General features: G+C 46.6%; 1 long non-coding RNA gene across 1 annotated transcript; it reads left to right on the top strand.

Annotated features, from left to right (window-relative positions):
• Positions 1-15,248: 15,248 nt before the first annotated feature.
• Positions 15,249-16,839, top strand: LOC119101763 (uncharacterized). The gene is made up of 3 exons (XR_005094613.1): positions 15,249-15,354; positions 15,738-15,806; positions 16,770-16,839. It is a non-coding gene; the product is annotated as an uncharacterized LOC119101763 (long non-coding RNA).
• Positions 16,840-17,106: the final 267 nt, after the last annotated feature.

Raw genomic sequence — 17,106 nt, 5'->3', positions numbered from 1 at the left:
CGCACGTGACCTGAGTGTGGCGCCCGAGCCGCGCCTCCAGACCGTGGTCCGCCTGGCCGTCGGCGCGGTGACGCGGCCAGCCGGGCGGTGACTCCGCCGGCCGGGCCGTCGGCTGGGACCGTATTTCGGCGCCACGCCGAACGCCAGCGGGATCTGGGCGCCGTCGAACGACGTCCGTCTGTGATGGAAGCCGCATTATTCGACTGTCAGGCCCGGCCGTGATTGATGAGACGAGAGCAGATCCCCGCATCCGTGACTGACTCAATGCCGGCTTTTAAAAATGGGGCCGGACGGTATTCTAGTGAGCGTCGATGCGGCTCCACCCTTTTTGCTCCTTCTCCGAGTCCACTGACGTGCTGTCAAGTGCATGGGAATAGCTGGAGTCCTGGATACCGGATGAAGGATGGCTTATTTGTGGCAACTGCGATCAATGTCTTGTCACTAATCGATCAAGGGATTATAAAAAAATGCAGATATAACTAATTTTGGCATTGCAATTTTGCATTTTGCCTTTTGCAAGAATGTGGATATAACTAATTTGATAAATCCCCCGTTACTTATACTCTGAGAAGCAGCATGCTGGCTTACTGAACCATTCACTCGTGCAGTTGGTTCGTGCAGTGCTTATCGATTCTGATGACGTACTAGAATAAAGCACAGTCGCGAATCGAGCAGCAACATGTCTTCGAAACCTCGGGTCATCGGTCCAGGTTTCCCGAGATTTATTGATCGGCTGCTAAGGGCTGTGGTGCTTCAATGTCAGATCTATTTAAAGTATGCCTTGCCATCTGCATACTCCGACACAGGAATTTCACGTTATTGGTTGTTATATGCGCTTGTGTCCTTTGCCCGGACTAGGGTATGCCCGTGCTGATGTTTTCGCCGTCTGCCAGATGCCAGCGCTGAGTCCCCAGTCGATTGTGAGGTGTCCGCACGGTGACCCATCGAATCGACGAGTCTCCCGAGGGCCGCGGTGACCTGTCCCGCTACGGTCTGTGGTGATATATCAGCAGACCACCGGGGGACTTCGGTCACATACCGACAGACCACCGGAGGGCTGCAGTCACATACCGACAGACCACCGGAAGGCTGCAGTCACATACCGACAGACCACCGGAGGGCTGCGGTCACATAACGACAGACCACCGGAGGGCTGCGGTCACATACCGACAGACCACCGGAGGGCTGCGGTCACATAACGACAGACCACCGGAGGGCCACCGGAGGGCTGCGGTCACATACCGACAGACCACCGGAGGGCTGCGGTCACATACCGACAGACCACCGGACGGCTGCGGTCACATACCGACAGACCACCGGACGGCTGCGGTCACATACCGACAGACCACCGGAGGGCTGCGGTCACATACCGACAGACCACCGGAAGGCCACTGGAGGGCTGCGGTCACATTGGTGGCCAGCTGGCGCGTGGAGTGGTCGTGTTTTGTGATGCTCCCTGTCTATCGCTGATCTGAGAATATCATGGAGTTAAGGTCTTCAGCTGAGTGGCTGAAGTGGATTTTAGTCCAGCTTGATTTGTAGGCACTCCTTACTTTTGAAGTTGTTGTTCAAAGTAGATACTGTACGCTCCCGACGGTAGACCTCAGCGTCGGTGAGCGTTTTAAAGGGCGCGCCCGGCACTGCCGTGGCCGCCGGGGCCGCCTGAAAGCAAGCGGGCCCCGGCGGCCCGCCTGTCTTCAGGCGGGACGCCTGAAGGACGCAAAGCTCGGACAAGCCTGGGGCATGGCGAATGCTGCGGCCCGGTAGCCGCGGGGATCGTGTGTCTGTCTCTGAGCGCCCTGCTACGCTGGCGTGGGGTTGCTGAGCTGTCGTGGGTTCAAGTCCAGTGGCGGGTTGGATTTTAGTCCAGTGGCGGGTTGGATTTTAGCCCCGCTGTTTGTTGTGTTTTTGTCATATGGTGGCCTCTGCGATGACAGGAGACAAGGACCAGATGCTATCTGCACCGCTGTCTCTGTACCAGAGTTTGGACCTAGTGGTCTGTTCCCGCCTGCTCTGCAGCATTGACGCAAGTCCATCAATCCTACCTGGTGCTGCTGGCTTCCGGCGAGTTTCCTTCTCTCTGGAGATGTAAAAGTATACCCAGAACCGGCACGCAGGCTGAAAATGCTGCGAGTGTTTTGCCAAAACATCTGCAGCCTGAAGGAGAAGTTATACACTCAGCGCTCTCATTGTGGCGAGATAGCTGGCTTCGATGTTGTTGGTCTGGCCGAGACATGGATCGGACCACGTGTGCTGGACTCTAAGCTGCAGCTGGGCCTCTCGGACCATGTCTGATTCCGGAAGGACGGGAACGGCAGAGGAGGAGGTGTTATTTACGCAGTGAAGATAAGCCTGTTGCCTGTTCACCGACCGGACCTGGAGCCCTATTGCGAGGTGCTGGCGATTGAGTTGGGGGCCATCTACCCTATCATCATGGCTGTCTGCTTCCGTCCGCCAGATGCTGACCGTGACGTGAATTCGATCGCTGCCTTCCTCCAGAGCATCCGCTCCTCAAATCTGCCGTTTCTCATCGAGGGCGACTTTAACTTGCCTGAGATTTGGTGGCGAGGTAATGACGACGAAACGACGCTACTCAGGCGCGCCGTCAGAGCCGTCAAATTCCTATACTTTGTCGCTGAGTGTGAAGCGGTGCAGTCTGTAACGTCACCAACGCACGAGGAGAATACCCTGGACCTCGCCACCTCCTATGGCGGAGCTATAGCTATATCTGATGTCGGCGACGGTATATTCAACTCAGGCCACCGTTTGGTGATGACTCAGTTTTCTGTACAATGTGGGCCGGCCCCCCCGCCTGATCTAAGGCTACAATGACAAACAGGTACACTTTAGCGGTCTGCGCCCCACTCTCGGGCTTATTCCTTGACGCATTCTAAGTGATGATGATGACGATTAAATGTTGATGACCCTGTCCACCTGTTCAACGATCTTGTGTTCGCCGCCACCGTTGACTTCATACCTGTTATTGAGCTCCGAAAGAAATGTATTCTATAGTTTGATCAATCAGTTCGAGACTTGCTGCGTGACATGGAGATGGCTCACAGACGCAAGAAAGTGCTTCCGACCACCGAGGATATTGCTAGACACCTTACTGCTAGAGCCGACTTCCAAACATCAGCTGATGCTAAATATCACAAGTATTTGTCAGGTCTAGTGCGGGACTTTCAGGACAACCCGAAACGTTATAGGTCCTTTGTTCACCTCGAAATCATCAGCGCACATGTCCCCGTTCTTGAGTGCGATTGCAATGTGTACAGGGGTGATGAGCAGCGTGGCAACTGTCTGAATAAGTGTTTTGTTTGTAAGTTCTGCGACCCTGACATTCTGTACGTTGCCTGACCCACTTTTGCTCTATGCGCCTGGATAAGGCAGCTTTACCGTACCACATAGCCGTATAGTACACCTGTAACGCGATCTCAGTGCACATAAGGCCTACGGCCCCGGCGGGTTCGATGCCTGGATTCTCAGGGAATGTGCCGAGGACCTAGCTGTTCCGGGAGAAATAAAATGCAAGCTTTCTCTTAACTCTGACGTCTTCCCTGCCATGTGGAAGGAAGCGAATGTGATATCCGTGCACAAGAAGAGGTCCAAAAAGCTGCCTAAAAATCACAGGCCCGTGTCTTTGTTTCCTATCTGCTCAAAAATATCGGAGAAAATTGTGAGCGAAAGCCTATTACAGGTTTGCCTACCCGCCATTCCCTCATCCCAGCACGGATTCCTTCCAAAGCGCTCTTGCATCAGAAACCTTTCATGTTCTCTTAAGTGCTGCTGGACATCTGTCTCAAAAGGTAAACAAACGGATGCAATTTACACCGATTACTCTTCAGCATTCACCAGCGTGAATCATCTTCTTCTGCTACACAAGCTTCGTTATTCTTTTGCATCACTGGCTCGTTCCCAACGCGTAGCACTGGACGGCAAACAGGACTTATAATATATAAGTAATAATCTAGTGTCCGTAAGTGCGATACCATCTCATTTACCCTCCGCACATCATCTGTTCACTATTTATACGTACTAGACAGTCACTGGGATAACAAAGCGCCTCAAAGAACTGATAAACAAACGCAATAGGGCGCACATCCGTCATCAAATGGACAGACTACAAAAACTTAGAGCCAAGGTAAGCCTAGAGATTACAGCTGCAAAAACGGCATGGTACAGGAAACGAATCCAAAGAATTGTATCTGACCGAAGAGGGTGTTGGTACCGACAAGTAGCCGGCTTAACCAACCGAAAACCAAAATCATGGAGCCTTGATCTTGCAGAAGTCAATGACGATAAATCAAAGGCGGAATTAGTAAATCAGTTTTTTGCAGAAATATGCACAACGTATGGACCACTGCGCACAGAAGAGCTTCCCTGCTATCTGCCTGCCAATAACATTCCTGCTGAGATACAGCCGTGGCAAGTTGCTTTTCAGCTATCGCAGTTGAGGGAAAATATGGCTGTGCCCACTGGACAACTTCCAGTGCGGCTAGTAAAGGAGTTTTCTGTGGAACTGACCGTACCACTTACTCATATTTTCTACCGGTCATTGCGTGAAGGGTGCGTGCCATTAGTGTGGAAGAGAGCAACAATCCCCCTGTGCCAAAGAAAACATCGCCCAAGTTGCCAGGAGATTTGAGATCGCTAAGTCTCACACCGGCTTTTAGCAAGGTTTTGGAAAAAATTATTGTTCCTCAAATTCTGGCGGACATAAAACCAAGCATAGATAAGCGCCGATACGGAAACATGAAAGGTGCCTTAACGTCACACTATGTAATTAGGTTGTTGCATGATTTGCCGACGGGGTTAGACGAACCAGACAAATTATTTTCTACGGTTATGTACGATTTTAAGAAGGGATTTGACCTCATTAATCACACAACAGTTATCCAGAACATGCTTGCAATGGGAATTCGCTCCGGGTATGCAAAGTGGCTTTGCTCATTCTTGCAGGACCGACAGCAGTGGGTCAAGATGCCAAATGGAACTATGAGTCGTTGGAGAGCCATAACATGCGGCACTTGCGGCACAAGGCACCTTAGTTGGCCCGGCTGCTTTCCTGGTTATGGTTAACGGTGCCGCTGCTGATATTGACAACCGACTGAAGTATGTAGACGACCTTACGATATACCAGGCGTGTCGAATTGACCAAGCAGATAGGCGCTGCCAGTTGCAAGAGCACGCCGACAAGATAAGCGATTGGGCAACGACAAACAAGATGATACTGAACACTGACAAATGTCAAGTCATGCGTTTTTTTCACAGTCAAAAAACTATTAGCACTACCGGACATCATGATTCAAGGAAAAAGCCTGCCAACTGCCATCAAAACTAAGCTTTTAGGTGTAACAATGTCAAATGGCATGTCATGGCCAGCACATGTGGATGATATTGTAGCCAAAGCATCGAAAGCTCTATATATGCTCTGCATAATGAAGAAGTACCATCCACCACAGGAAAAGCTTGTTCGTGTGTATGTTACTTACATCCGGTCACTGCTAGAATATTGCGCACCGGTTTTTCACGCGGGACTCCCTGCCAAGCAGGCGCAACACCTTGGGAAAGTGCAGAAGAAGGCCTTCAAAATTATCTTCGGCCATTCGGAAAAGTACTCGCACATCTTGCAACGCTTGGGCATGGAAACCCTCGCTGACAGAAGAGAAAGGCTATGCCTAAGGCTAGGAAAACAAATGCAAGCGTCTCCCATGCATAGAGATCTGCTTCCAGAGCAGCGAGTGGCGATCTCCGGCAGAAATACCAGGAGCGCAAGCACACTCCAAACGTTTTGCTGTGGTACGCGACTAGGCAAATTAAGTATTCCCCGTGTAACCACCCTCATAAACACAGATATATTATCAACTAAGTAGCATCCTACTTCACATGTATATTGTGCACATGTGCTATATGAGTTGATACTCGAAGCCATGTTTTTCTCAATAAACCGTCTCTCTCTCTCTCTCTCTCTCTCTCTCTCTCTCTCTCTCTCTCTCTATCTCTCTCTCTCTCTCTCTCTCTCTCTCTCTCTCTCTCTCTCTCTCTCTCTCTCTCTCTCTCTCTCTCTCTCTCTCTCTCTCTCTTCTCTCTCTCTCTTCTCTCTCTCTCTCTCTCTCTTCTTCTCTCTCTCTCTCTCTCATCTTGGCGTCTTGCTGGACACCAAACTTACCTTTTGCCAATCACATAGATTCAGCTGTCTCAAAAGCACATAGGATTCTGAGCCGCCTAAAACATGCGAAGTGTGCAAATGCCGTCGCGCCCCCGTCAAGCGCGGTTCAATCATAAGGCTTGGCTTTGTGCCTTCAACGCTCGTGTCAGATCATTGATAGAGCACGGTAGCGTTATCTGGAGCGGTCCTGCAGTTTCCCGCCTCGCCCGGTTCGAAAGACTACATCACCGGTTTCTCATGCGGTTGGGTTCGAGTATCCAGTCCCGGTGTCCTTCATTGAATCGTGAACATCTTCTCGCTTGCTTCAAGACGGCATCTATCAACGCACACTTTGCTCAGTCCGACATCTTATTTCTATGCAACGTATATCATCACAGGCTTGACTGTGTTCGCCTGACATCACTGTTAAGTCTGGCTATACCCATCCGGCGTTCTAGGCATACGGGCCTTTTTCCACAAGCCATTTGCAAGGTTCAACATCGTAAAAATGCATTTGTCGCACGACTACCAGCTGTCTGCAATCACTTTCCGCAGCATTCCCCCTCAACTGACTTTTTTCATCGCACAAAATCATTCCCATCCGATTTGTTTATTTTCGCTGGCACACGTGGAGCATTCTCTTGATGACCACTTTGTCTGAAGGTGTAAGGTGTGCGCACGACTGTTGGTAATATATATATAGTGTATAGTGTGTGTGTGTGTGTGTGTGTGTGTGTGTGTGTGTGTGTGTGTGTGTGTGTGTGTGTGTGTGTGTGTGTGTGTGTGTGTGTGTGTGTGTGTATGTGTGTGTGTGTGTGTGTGTGTTTGGTTAGGGTTCTGTTTGTGTGTGCATCGTATATTCACTGTTTTTTTTTAACTGGACTGCCTCCGGAATGGGGCTTTTGCCTGCGGAATACTGATGTCCTAAATTAACAACTAAACATTTCAACAGACCACCGGAGGGCTGCGGTGACTTATGGACAGACCTCAAGATACCCGGTGTAACCTATCAACAGACCTCCGGAGCCGGGAGGTCTGCAGTGACCATTGACAGACCGCCGGATGTCTGGCTAACCTATCGATCGGCGTGCCGGATGTCTGGGCCGCTGTATCGGCGCGGCCTCGGGCGAGACCGGAGCTGTTGATCAGCTGCGACACCTCTCCGGGGAGCGGTCGCTCAGATTGGAGACTGGAAACAATCCTGGCTTGTATTGACCAACAGGGCGGCGGCGGCCGGCGGCGGGCCGCACTGACCGCGGCCGAAGTCCCAGCCGCCGCCCGTCGCGCGGCAGCCGGGCGGTCTGGCGGAGCCACCGAGATCGCAGGCGCCAGCTCGGCTGCTGCCAACATCGCGTGCCGGCCTCATGTCGCAGCGTAGCATGCAGGCTCAGCTGCTCAAGTGTGCTGTAATTGGCATCTCTATTACTTTTAAGCGTAAGTGCTGGGACCCGCCAAGCATCGCGGAAGGTCTCTTTTGTTGCAATTGGTATTTAGATAAATGTGAAAGATCGATGAAATTATACGCGTTTCGACTTAGGTGCTCCCATCTTTCATGTAAAGGCTATGGAAGTTGTAGCCGATCTTTGTCATGCTGGTGACGCTTAGGCCCGTGCTGTCTGTGCTGTCTATGTTTATATCATACGATAGTTTCTTTTGCTGCCGTTAAGTGCTATGCTGGCCGCCTTATCACGGTGATCCCGACGTCTGGTTCTCGCCTCGCGCGGTTCTCTGAATTCCAGCTGGATATCAGCCGTATATAGCATTATCTAGGGCGTCAGACACCGAGGCCTGCAACACGCTCTAAGTGCGTGCATTACTAATGCGCCCATGAACTGCCCTTGTAACGAGTTTAAACAGCATTGTCAGAACCATGGCAGCGGGGCTTCATGCAGATCATGCTGAGACAGCAGTGATGGAATGCCATTACCGGCCACACGAATCGGATCACCTGATATTGATGCCGTCACCTGACCATCGCCACTGGCCGGAGACGTTTCCTTATCGTTGTAATCGTATTTGCGAACAGAGGTGCAGCCAGAATAGGGAGGGCAAGGGGGAATGGCACCCCTTTGGCGTATTTTTTTACATTAGCAGCCTTAACATCTGTTCTCTTAGGAGCGCTTTCTGAGCACTCCCCCTATGGTTGCGTCTCTGTGTGCAATACATTTAGAGAAAATTGTGTAATTTAGCTGACCACTTACTGACTAATTGAATGTCCCACGCACGATGTGCAGAAAATTTATCATCGATTCGTGTGTGTAGGTAGTTGGTGGGTATTCGGTATACACAAATAACAAACTGTCATCAACTCGAGCCAAACTTAAAACTTGTTCGAGACAGAGGCAAGTCTGTATCTGATTCCGCATACTGATTGGTAACTAGACCATTCGTAGACATTCTTCATTGTCCCCAAAAAAGTTCTCTACCATTTGATCATGTGTTACGATTTTAACTGAATCGCATCGCCTTTTAGCCTGAGCTATTTTTCGCTGACATAAGCTTCACTGTTTTAAATGGAATTAACCGACTTTCTGGAACAGTGTCTGGACAAATAACCGGAATGCATTTCGCTGAATGTCTTTTTGCCGAATTTATTCAACCAAATGCTCTGTTGTCGACATGTACGCTGTGTCAAAGAATCGAAATGCAAAAAGCCGACAACTCGCCGACAAACCTTTTGCCGACCTGGCAAATTTACGGAATGTGAGTAAGGTGAAACGTACAACTTTCTAACGTCACTTTACCGAAATGCTATTAAATCTCATGTTAACTTGTTGAAGTGTTCTTACGTTGAGTGCTAGATGGCGGGAATGTTCTTTAGTTGATCGTTTATCAGCCGAAATTTTCCTTAGCCGAATACTAATGCCAAAATATTGTTTAGTCAAACACTTATACGTCGAAACGTTATTGACAGGTTGCAAGTGAAGTTCCTGCAAGATATACTGGTTGTGAAGGCTTAAATGTATCACAAGCTATTTCAGTCTCCGCCTGTATTGTGATGTGCAGCGTTCCACCAGATCTTAATCAGATTCCAGTATCTGTCGACCCTTTGGCTCCTATAATCCCCTCAAACCTGTAGATGAAAAACAAAGCCCACTGATACTCCTACGCATCCACGGTAAAGGAGAAAAGAAACCCTAGAGAGAATACCTACGTCCCTTTGATCTTTCACGAGTCATTGACATTCCCAATGTCAAACTAGGTCAGCTGCTCAGGGTGGCGGGCTCAGCCTTCAAACCTTCCCATGGCAATCGCTAACGCTAAATGCAATAAAGGCGGCGACCTTTCACCTACTTACTTGGCTCCCAAACATTTATTTGCATTCGAAACAAATGAGTTTCACAGGCATGTCTGAATGTGGCTTCATTTGAAATGCTACTGATGGACCCGATGGGATGAAAATAAATACTGTTGTGTTCATTAAGTCCACGACTATCCATTACATTTGTATGCCTTGCCCCCTTGTCAATAAGAAAGCAAACAGTTAGGGAGTCACTTCCATCCTATACCGTTTAGTTTTTATAAAAGTCACATAAGCCGTTCATAGATAACGTCACGTATATTTCGTAAACTTCTGTAACACCCACGTTCCCTCGTTGCTACACGGATACACATGATCATTCCATGCATTTAGAAATGATGCTATGCTCCACCAACCCCCTTCAATAACTGTTAAATGTGAAGTATCATCGGCCCCTTACTGTCCGTGTGTGTTATCACCCCAGATAATTCCAGTCGCCCACTTGCATTTCTTTATAATGGATGCTGCCATTTTGCTATTTGATGAAGTGACAGCCGTCTAGCCGTCGTTCGTGATATCGACATTTCGACAAAAATCCCTTACTTTAATTAGACACGTGATGTTTGTTTCATTCGTCTAATTGTCATTCGCCTAAATCACGTTTATGCATATGATCATCCGCTAATTTGAACTGTTTGTTAATTGGTTATCGACCTTTTAGCATTTCGAGCCATTTGCATTTTGATTATTTGCACGTCGTCAAAAAGATATGTCGTCCATATGCATTTCGCCTCTCAACCGATCGCTTTCCTAACACAACGGTGAAAGGACAAGGTGGCAGAGAGCATCCAGGTCTTTCACATTTAGTGAAATAGCTCTTGGTAAAACGCCATTTGGAAAATTATCTTGGAACCTCTGTTACACATCCAAGAGCCGATACAGTGACTACCATCAGAAGCAGAGTTATTAAGGAATGTTTTAAGCCTTCTGCACCCCATTCTTTAATTCGCACAGTCCTACAAGTGTTGAGGCTACAACTTTGAACTACTTATTATTCCTCCATCTCTTCTCATATGTATGATCTACATGATAATCTTGAGTAAAACTGACTTCACGTTTTGAAGTGTAGTTAATTTATATTTATTTAAACATGATAGCCTGAGGCAAAACTGTTATCTTCCGCATTATATCTTTACACGACGTGATTTCAAAATTGCGCGGGATGTGAGTTGTGGGTTCGCTCTGTAATGTTACAGAGTGAGCCCCTAGCCCACATCCTGTGCAGCCCACAGTGATGCGCGTTCACACATCACTGTAGTCACTGGCCGAAATAAGGGTGTGGAGGTCGCGCCCTGAAGTAAGACATTTATGAAACGATTGGATAAAATCCGCCCAAAAATCATTTAAAATATGAGAGGACAGGCAAGAGCAGACAGATAAGAGTATATGGCTAGTTTTGTCATCCGTCTTACATCGACAACTCCCGCCGATGGATTGCGTAGGGAAGTGTCGGCTTTGATGTTAATCAATGGCTGACTAATGGTGGGAATTTGCATTTCAAAATTACGCACTTACGAAACTATGAAATGCTAAGTACACAATTTTCGTGAAGACCGAGCTTGTCTGATGCTGACCTTTGTTTTCACTGAAAGTTTTCACCCACGTAAATCACATTCGGTATGCTGTTTAGATCAAATTCCAGTCTTAAGGCAATATTATATAAATGGATGTTAACGTTTTTAAGAGGAGGGCCAATCTGTGGTCCAGAGTGGAATACGGATCAAGTATCGAACATGATATATTTTCGGAGCTAAGGTCGAAATACCACATCGATTACGCGAAGTTCAGGTTTAAAGTTAGAGAATTTCACTTTCTTCATCAGCTTTGGCAGGAAAGGGGCTGTTTCCTCCTCGTATCCATTAAGTGGCCTGGGCCCTAACTTCGAGCACTGCCTTATGCCTTCCAAACATGGAAATTATTACAGTGACGGTTACCTGCCGCCTGAGTCAAGACACCTGCCGCTTAGGTGAGGTCTTTTTTTCTCTAACCGCTCCTCAATAACAGGCGACCAGGAGCGCCCTTTCCACCATCCCAGTGACACACATAATTTAACGTTAACAACAAAAACAATAAACGCTAAGTGCAGAATGGCTTATCATATGGACACACACAAAAAGGGGAGGCTGTAGAGCCAAGCAACTAATTATGTTAGACATCAGTAGAACTAATTAAGGGATGCAGAACAATGCTTGTAACCAAATTCATGTAATTGTCCGCCGCTGCCTGACCAGGCAAGTAACTCCCTCACACGATGTAAATGTTTTCACATTCACCCAGGCTGAGAAGGGTAGTGATCTGGTCCGAATAATGCGAGGTGTAAGACTTCAGCCTCGACCTCCACCAAATTTTTCGTTTTGAGCTCTGGGCTGCTTTCGATATTATCAAAATCCTGTCCAAACACTGACGATTTTGATGACTGGTACGCACCGGTAATCTCGGCAATAGCACAGGTAATCCGACCAACGGGGACTTGGAACAACGGGGCGCGAAATGACCGCCAAGCGGACGTCGATTGTGCGCTAGGCTTGAACCATCACCAAAACTTCCTTGTTCTAATATTTTTCACCTTTACAAAGATTATTAAAGATGCTCTTGAGTGGTGGGCTAATTTCAAGGGTTCAGTCGCACCCGTGCTAATCGCGGACGCGTAAAGGTAAACATAAAGTAACTTTAATTTGGTTGCTCAGCAACAGAAGTTTTCCTTTCCCACTTACATTAACCCCTACCATATTCTGTTTCATAAGCGACGTATGAGTGACAAACACGGCAATAGCTAAGATATGCTCACACCTGGATGATGAGGTCTGTAAGCGCCAACTTGACCAATCATCAGGCCTCTATTGCTTCCCCTTGACAAATTGGTGGAGCAGCACGCATTCCTGATCGCACAAAACGTTCACACCGAGCAGCTTTTCAGGTTTTACCTCGCTCTGAGCGAACGCTCGCTGTAGCCCTGTCTTTTCATCTGTGGTTTGGAGCGGTGATCGATGTTCGAGTTAATCTCAGGTCACGTGGGTTTCCTACCTTATATTGGCATATTTGTATGATACATTGGGCTCAATTAAGTATTGTTACAGCTCATTTCCTATCATCTGTTTTTCAGGAAACGAATAACAGGTTCGTGCAATATGTGTTCCATGTGTGCAATGTCGAGTGGGTGTGATTAGATCCGTTGGGGCTGTCAGAAAAGCATTTTCAATTTATTTGTCAAGCAATTGTAGAAAACCTCTATTCCTTAAACTCGACTTTGAGCTCTACAGACCCTAAATACCAAGTGATGTATGCATTTTGCCATGGTTAGTAACTGACCTAATATGTTTCTTTAATGCTACATATTTGTGATAGAACTGTGTTGAGGTATACTTAAGACAGTGTGAATTTTGAAGCATTAGTAATAGCTATATTAATTAGAGAAAGACAAGAAGAAGGAGAGATAGATGTGGTGATACTTAAGCAACATGCCTTTACTGAAATAAATATCAGTCGCAAATTCAAAATTGTGTGCTGATCTTACTTTGTTGTTCAGGACCTTCTTAAGAAGCAATTTTGTCTTGTGTACATGGATACTGTTCCTCATGAATGTGCTTGACAACTTCTGCAATGTTAATTTTTCTGATTTGTTTCAATTCTATAGATGGATATGATATGAATCATTGCAGTATGTGTTTGCAGCACTTAACACTTCAATAGCTCCTTAACAGTGGATGTGGAAACAGCATTTTGGCTGGGGCAGTTTGTTTGAAGTTTTGAATTTGAAAATTTGAAATTTGTTGTTTGCATTGCAGTTTTGACTTTGATTCTAACCTGCATTAATAAAATATGAGCTGGTGAAGTTATTGTACGCCTGATGTTTTACCTAATATTTACCTCAAACTGTTGATTGATTAGCTCAAAACTGGTTTTTGTGTTGTCATTTTTATACTGGTACATACTCAATACAGCTTGCTTTATTATCTGTTGCAAGATCAGTTGCCACTGATTATAGATATTGGATTGTTCTGATGTGATAGATGCCAATAGTTAAGGATCTTGTGTGTATAGAGTAGTTTTTTGTTCAGCTACTCCAGCTGTTGTAATGTGCATTGGCTCACCACCATGCAGCTTGATGATATTGTTGGCAGATGACACTGAAAATGCTAGTTTACTGTTTGGGACTAATCCAAATTCTGTTCAGGTGGCTGAACATAAAGCTTCCATGACATCTGGTGGACAATATCATGCACAAAGGTACCCCCAGCTTAAAGAATCCACTCAGCACATTTTCTGGTAAAGGATTTGTTGTCTTGAAAAATGTATGCAAATGCACCTTTGGACTGAAATCACATAAAGCACTTAATAAACTCCTATTTTAAGACTGGTATGCACCTAAGCAAATTTCCTTGGTGCATACATTGCAATTTTTCATTCAAAACCAGAACCTGGAGTGGTCTTGAAGTTTAACTCATGTTATGTTTGTTTATTCTTAACACAGTTAAGAATAATACAAAATGCATGGCTCACTCTTTATTTGGCATACAAATTACATGAGCCACACTTAAGTTAGATTTTTGGGTGAATTTGGGCGCTCCATGATGCTGATTGTATTTGTCTTGGTGTACTTGATTGAACTGGCTACTGCATTTACATGCTGACTTCCCTATTGACAGCACAGTATCTGCCACAGTAGAGATGACATATTCTTGATTAGCCATACAATATATGTGAACTGTGTCCCTGACAATGCATGCATTCCATGATGTAACATGGCCTTTGCTTCTTGTACAGCTGATTAAGTGGCATTGCAGAGAGCAAGTCTCTGGCTTGATCCTCACCTTCTGTATGTGTGGTAATTTGCTTAACCCTTGCCACGGTTAACCCAGTGGGAGTTGATGTAACCCCTTCCCTAAAGTTTTTTGGGATATCTCTGGCATATAGTGCAACCATGTCCATATTTCAGTAGCCTTTGGGGCATCTAATACATGTGTGCAACACCCAAAACGTGAAAAGCTCCTGAGCGGGCGGGCGGCAGCCGATGATGCCGCAGATCACGCGCGGCTGGCCAACATTGTTACATTAATCATGTCACATGTCATAAATATGTGCTCAAAGCATCAAATTAAGCCCCATTATGCTCATAATTGGACAGGAAACACACCTGTTCAAGTTTAAAGCCATCAGGAGACGTAGTCTACGATGTATGATGGAGAGCTAAAAAGTGTGATTCTTGGAAAAATTAACATTTACCTGGCCGAATGGGGTCATTTTTTGACAAAGCAGCATAAAAACTAGTACCAATAACAAAATATTGTTCAGACAAATCCGCAGCGTTTTCCGCTAAGCTCTATCTGCATCGCTTTGGAAACACCAGGTGGTCGCATCGACCACTATCAGCACGCGTTATGGAAACGGCGAATCAGGGCAAGGGGTAAGAAGTGATGTTTCAGTATGGCCTTAATCATTTCATCACTGTACAACTGTGTAGTAATTCCTGATGTCATGGTAAAGTACGTTGGAATTCCGGCAGTTATGGCGACTGCATTTTTGGTAAGCAGGTGTCACTTACCATGCTTGTATTCTGACAACATTTTCTGGCCGTAAAGGTCATGGGTGTGCTGGGTATGAATCCTGTCATTTGTCCAAAATGAAATGTATTTTGGGCGCATTACCATGATTTTTATCCCATTTGTGGGTAGTTTCATGGTTGCATGTTCTCAAAAATGCAGCCACTGATGGTGAAGCCGTGAATTGACTACCTTTACACAATCAGCACTGCACAGACCTAAGTAACTACCGCACTTTGCATTTTCAGCAATGGACTCTGGCAGAATCACTGGTGCTCAGAGAGATGAGCTTATGGAACAGGTCAAACAGCAGATTGCTGTCGCCAATGCTCAGGAGCTGCTAACAGTAAGCGGCCAGACACACGGTGATTGTCAGTTGTTGGCTTCCTATTGGCGGATTGTCAAGACATGTAAACATGGTCCTGTTCTGGGTTATCATGAAGCCAAAATGAAGGATGGTACAGGGATGCATCATGATGGCTTGATGTATTGATGTTGATGGCTGCTCATTCCGTGCACACCTCACATGAGACTCTCTTAATCATGTATCCACGCGACTCTCTTGATCGTGTAATAGGCAACGGTTGTGCGTGTTGAGCAGTAGCGATCATGGCGATTTCATATGCATATCAAAAACCCAATGCTAAAGGCTAGTTATCTTTAGTTCATTGTGCATCACAGTGTTTAATACTTTAGAAATGTAATACTTCCAAAACCATGAAAGAATAATTTTTCCGAACCATTTCAGAAAATGACAGAGAAGTGCTTTGCTAAATGCATAGGAAAACCTGGCGCTGCCCTAGATAGCTCGGAACAGGTATGTCCTTCCAGAGCATTTCTCCACAATCGTTTTGTACTGTAAGGCTTCATTTCTTTTGTTATTATGTATTGGTTTCTTAGGGCGCGTCGGCTGCAATGATCGTATTGCGCCCATAAGGCCTGCATTTCAGTAGCGTCTCTCATGCAGCTGATAGCATAGTCTGTACCATGGAATATGGTGTCATGCCGTCATTTCCACTCACCGAATTTTTATAGGTATCTGTTGTGTGTCTCACGTACTGTACTTTCCTGTGTATATACGTAGAGTAGAGAGTAGAGTAACTTGTACTCTCTACTCTAACCTAGTAGAGTAATAGAGTGGAGTAATCTCTCTCTATGTGTATATACAATAACGGTGTAGAAGAGAGAGAGAGAGAGAGAGAGAGAGAGAGAGAGAGAGAGAGAGAGATGGAGGAGAGTGAGAGAGGAGAGAGAGATGAGATGAGAGAGAGAGATGAGAGAGAGAGAGATGAGAGAGGAGAGAGAGAGAGGGGGGAGGGAGGGGAGGGGAGGGGGAGGGGAGGGGAGGGGAGAGGGAGGGAGGGGAGAGGGAGAGGGAGAGGGAGAGGGAGGAGGAGAGAGAGAGATATATATATACATACCTATATATATATATATATATATATATATATATATATAGGTATCTGTTGTGTGTCTCTATGTGTATATAGAGACACACAACAGATACCTATAGGGTATCTGTTGTGTGTCTATATATATATATATATATATATATATATATATATATATATATACAATATAATATACGCACGCATTGACTGGTACTTTTGTGGGGAGTTTTTCGTGCAGAGTAAATTGCCCGTCTTCCGTGCTCTTGAGTATAAGATTGAGCGCTGTCAGCGTGCGGGATTATACGCTGTAAACGGTGTTCTATGTGAGCCGCGTGCACGCTCGTGTCTCGGCGCCGCGCAGCTAACCTGGCGGCGCTCTCTGTCGCCAGAAATGCGTGGCCATGTGCATGGACCGGTACATGGACGCCTGGAACACGGTGTCGCGAGCTTACAGCAGCCGGCTCCAGCGCGAGCGACAGCGGTTATAGCTCAGCCGACCTGCCCCGCTCCGCGCTTGCCCGTTAGTGTCCGATCGATCTGCGCCGCCAGCTCTTTTGTACTGTATAGCCGCGCCCTGGACTACGCGTCGATTGGTGTGGAGCAACATTTAGTCACGTGCAACAATAAATGGTGCAACTAGACGTATTTGGTTCCCTATTATTGCCCGCGGATAGTTGAGTCGACCTGTAGGAGGAATAAGGATGGCGTTAAACGTTGGGTTGCGTG

Source organism: Pollicipes pollicipes, unplaced genomic scaffold, assembly GCF_011947565.3.
Source record: "Pollicipes pollicipes isolate AB1234 unplaced genomic scaffold, Ppol_2.1 Scaffold_4881;HRSCAF=5763_pilon_pilon_pilon, whole genome shotgun sequence".
Classification (NCBI taxonomy): Eukaryota; Metazoa; Arthropoda; class Thecostraca; order Pollicipedomorpha; family Pollicipedidae; genus Pollicipes; species Pollicipes pollicipes.
Note: the sequence above shows the minus strand (reverse complement) of the source record. Positions and strands in the feature narration are given on the sequence as shown.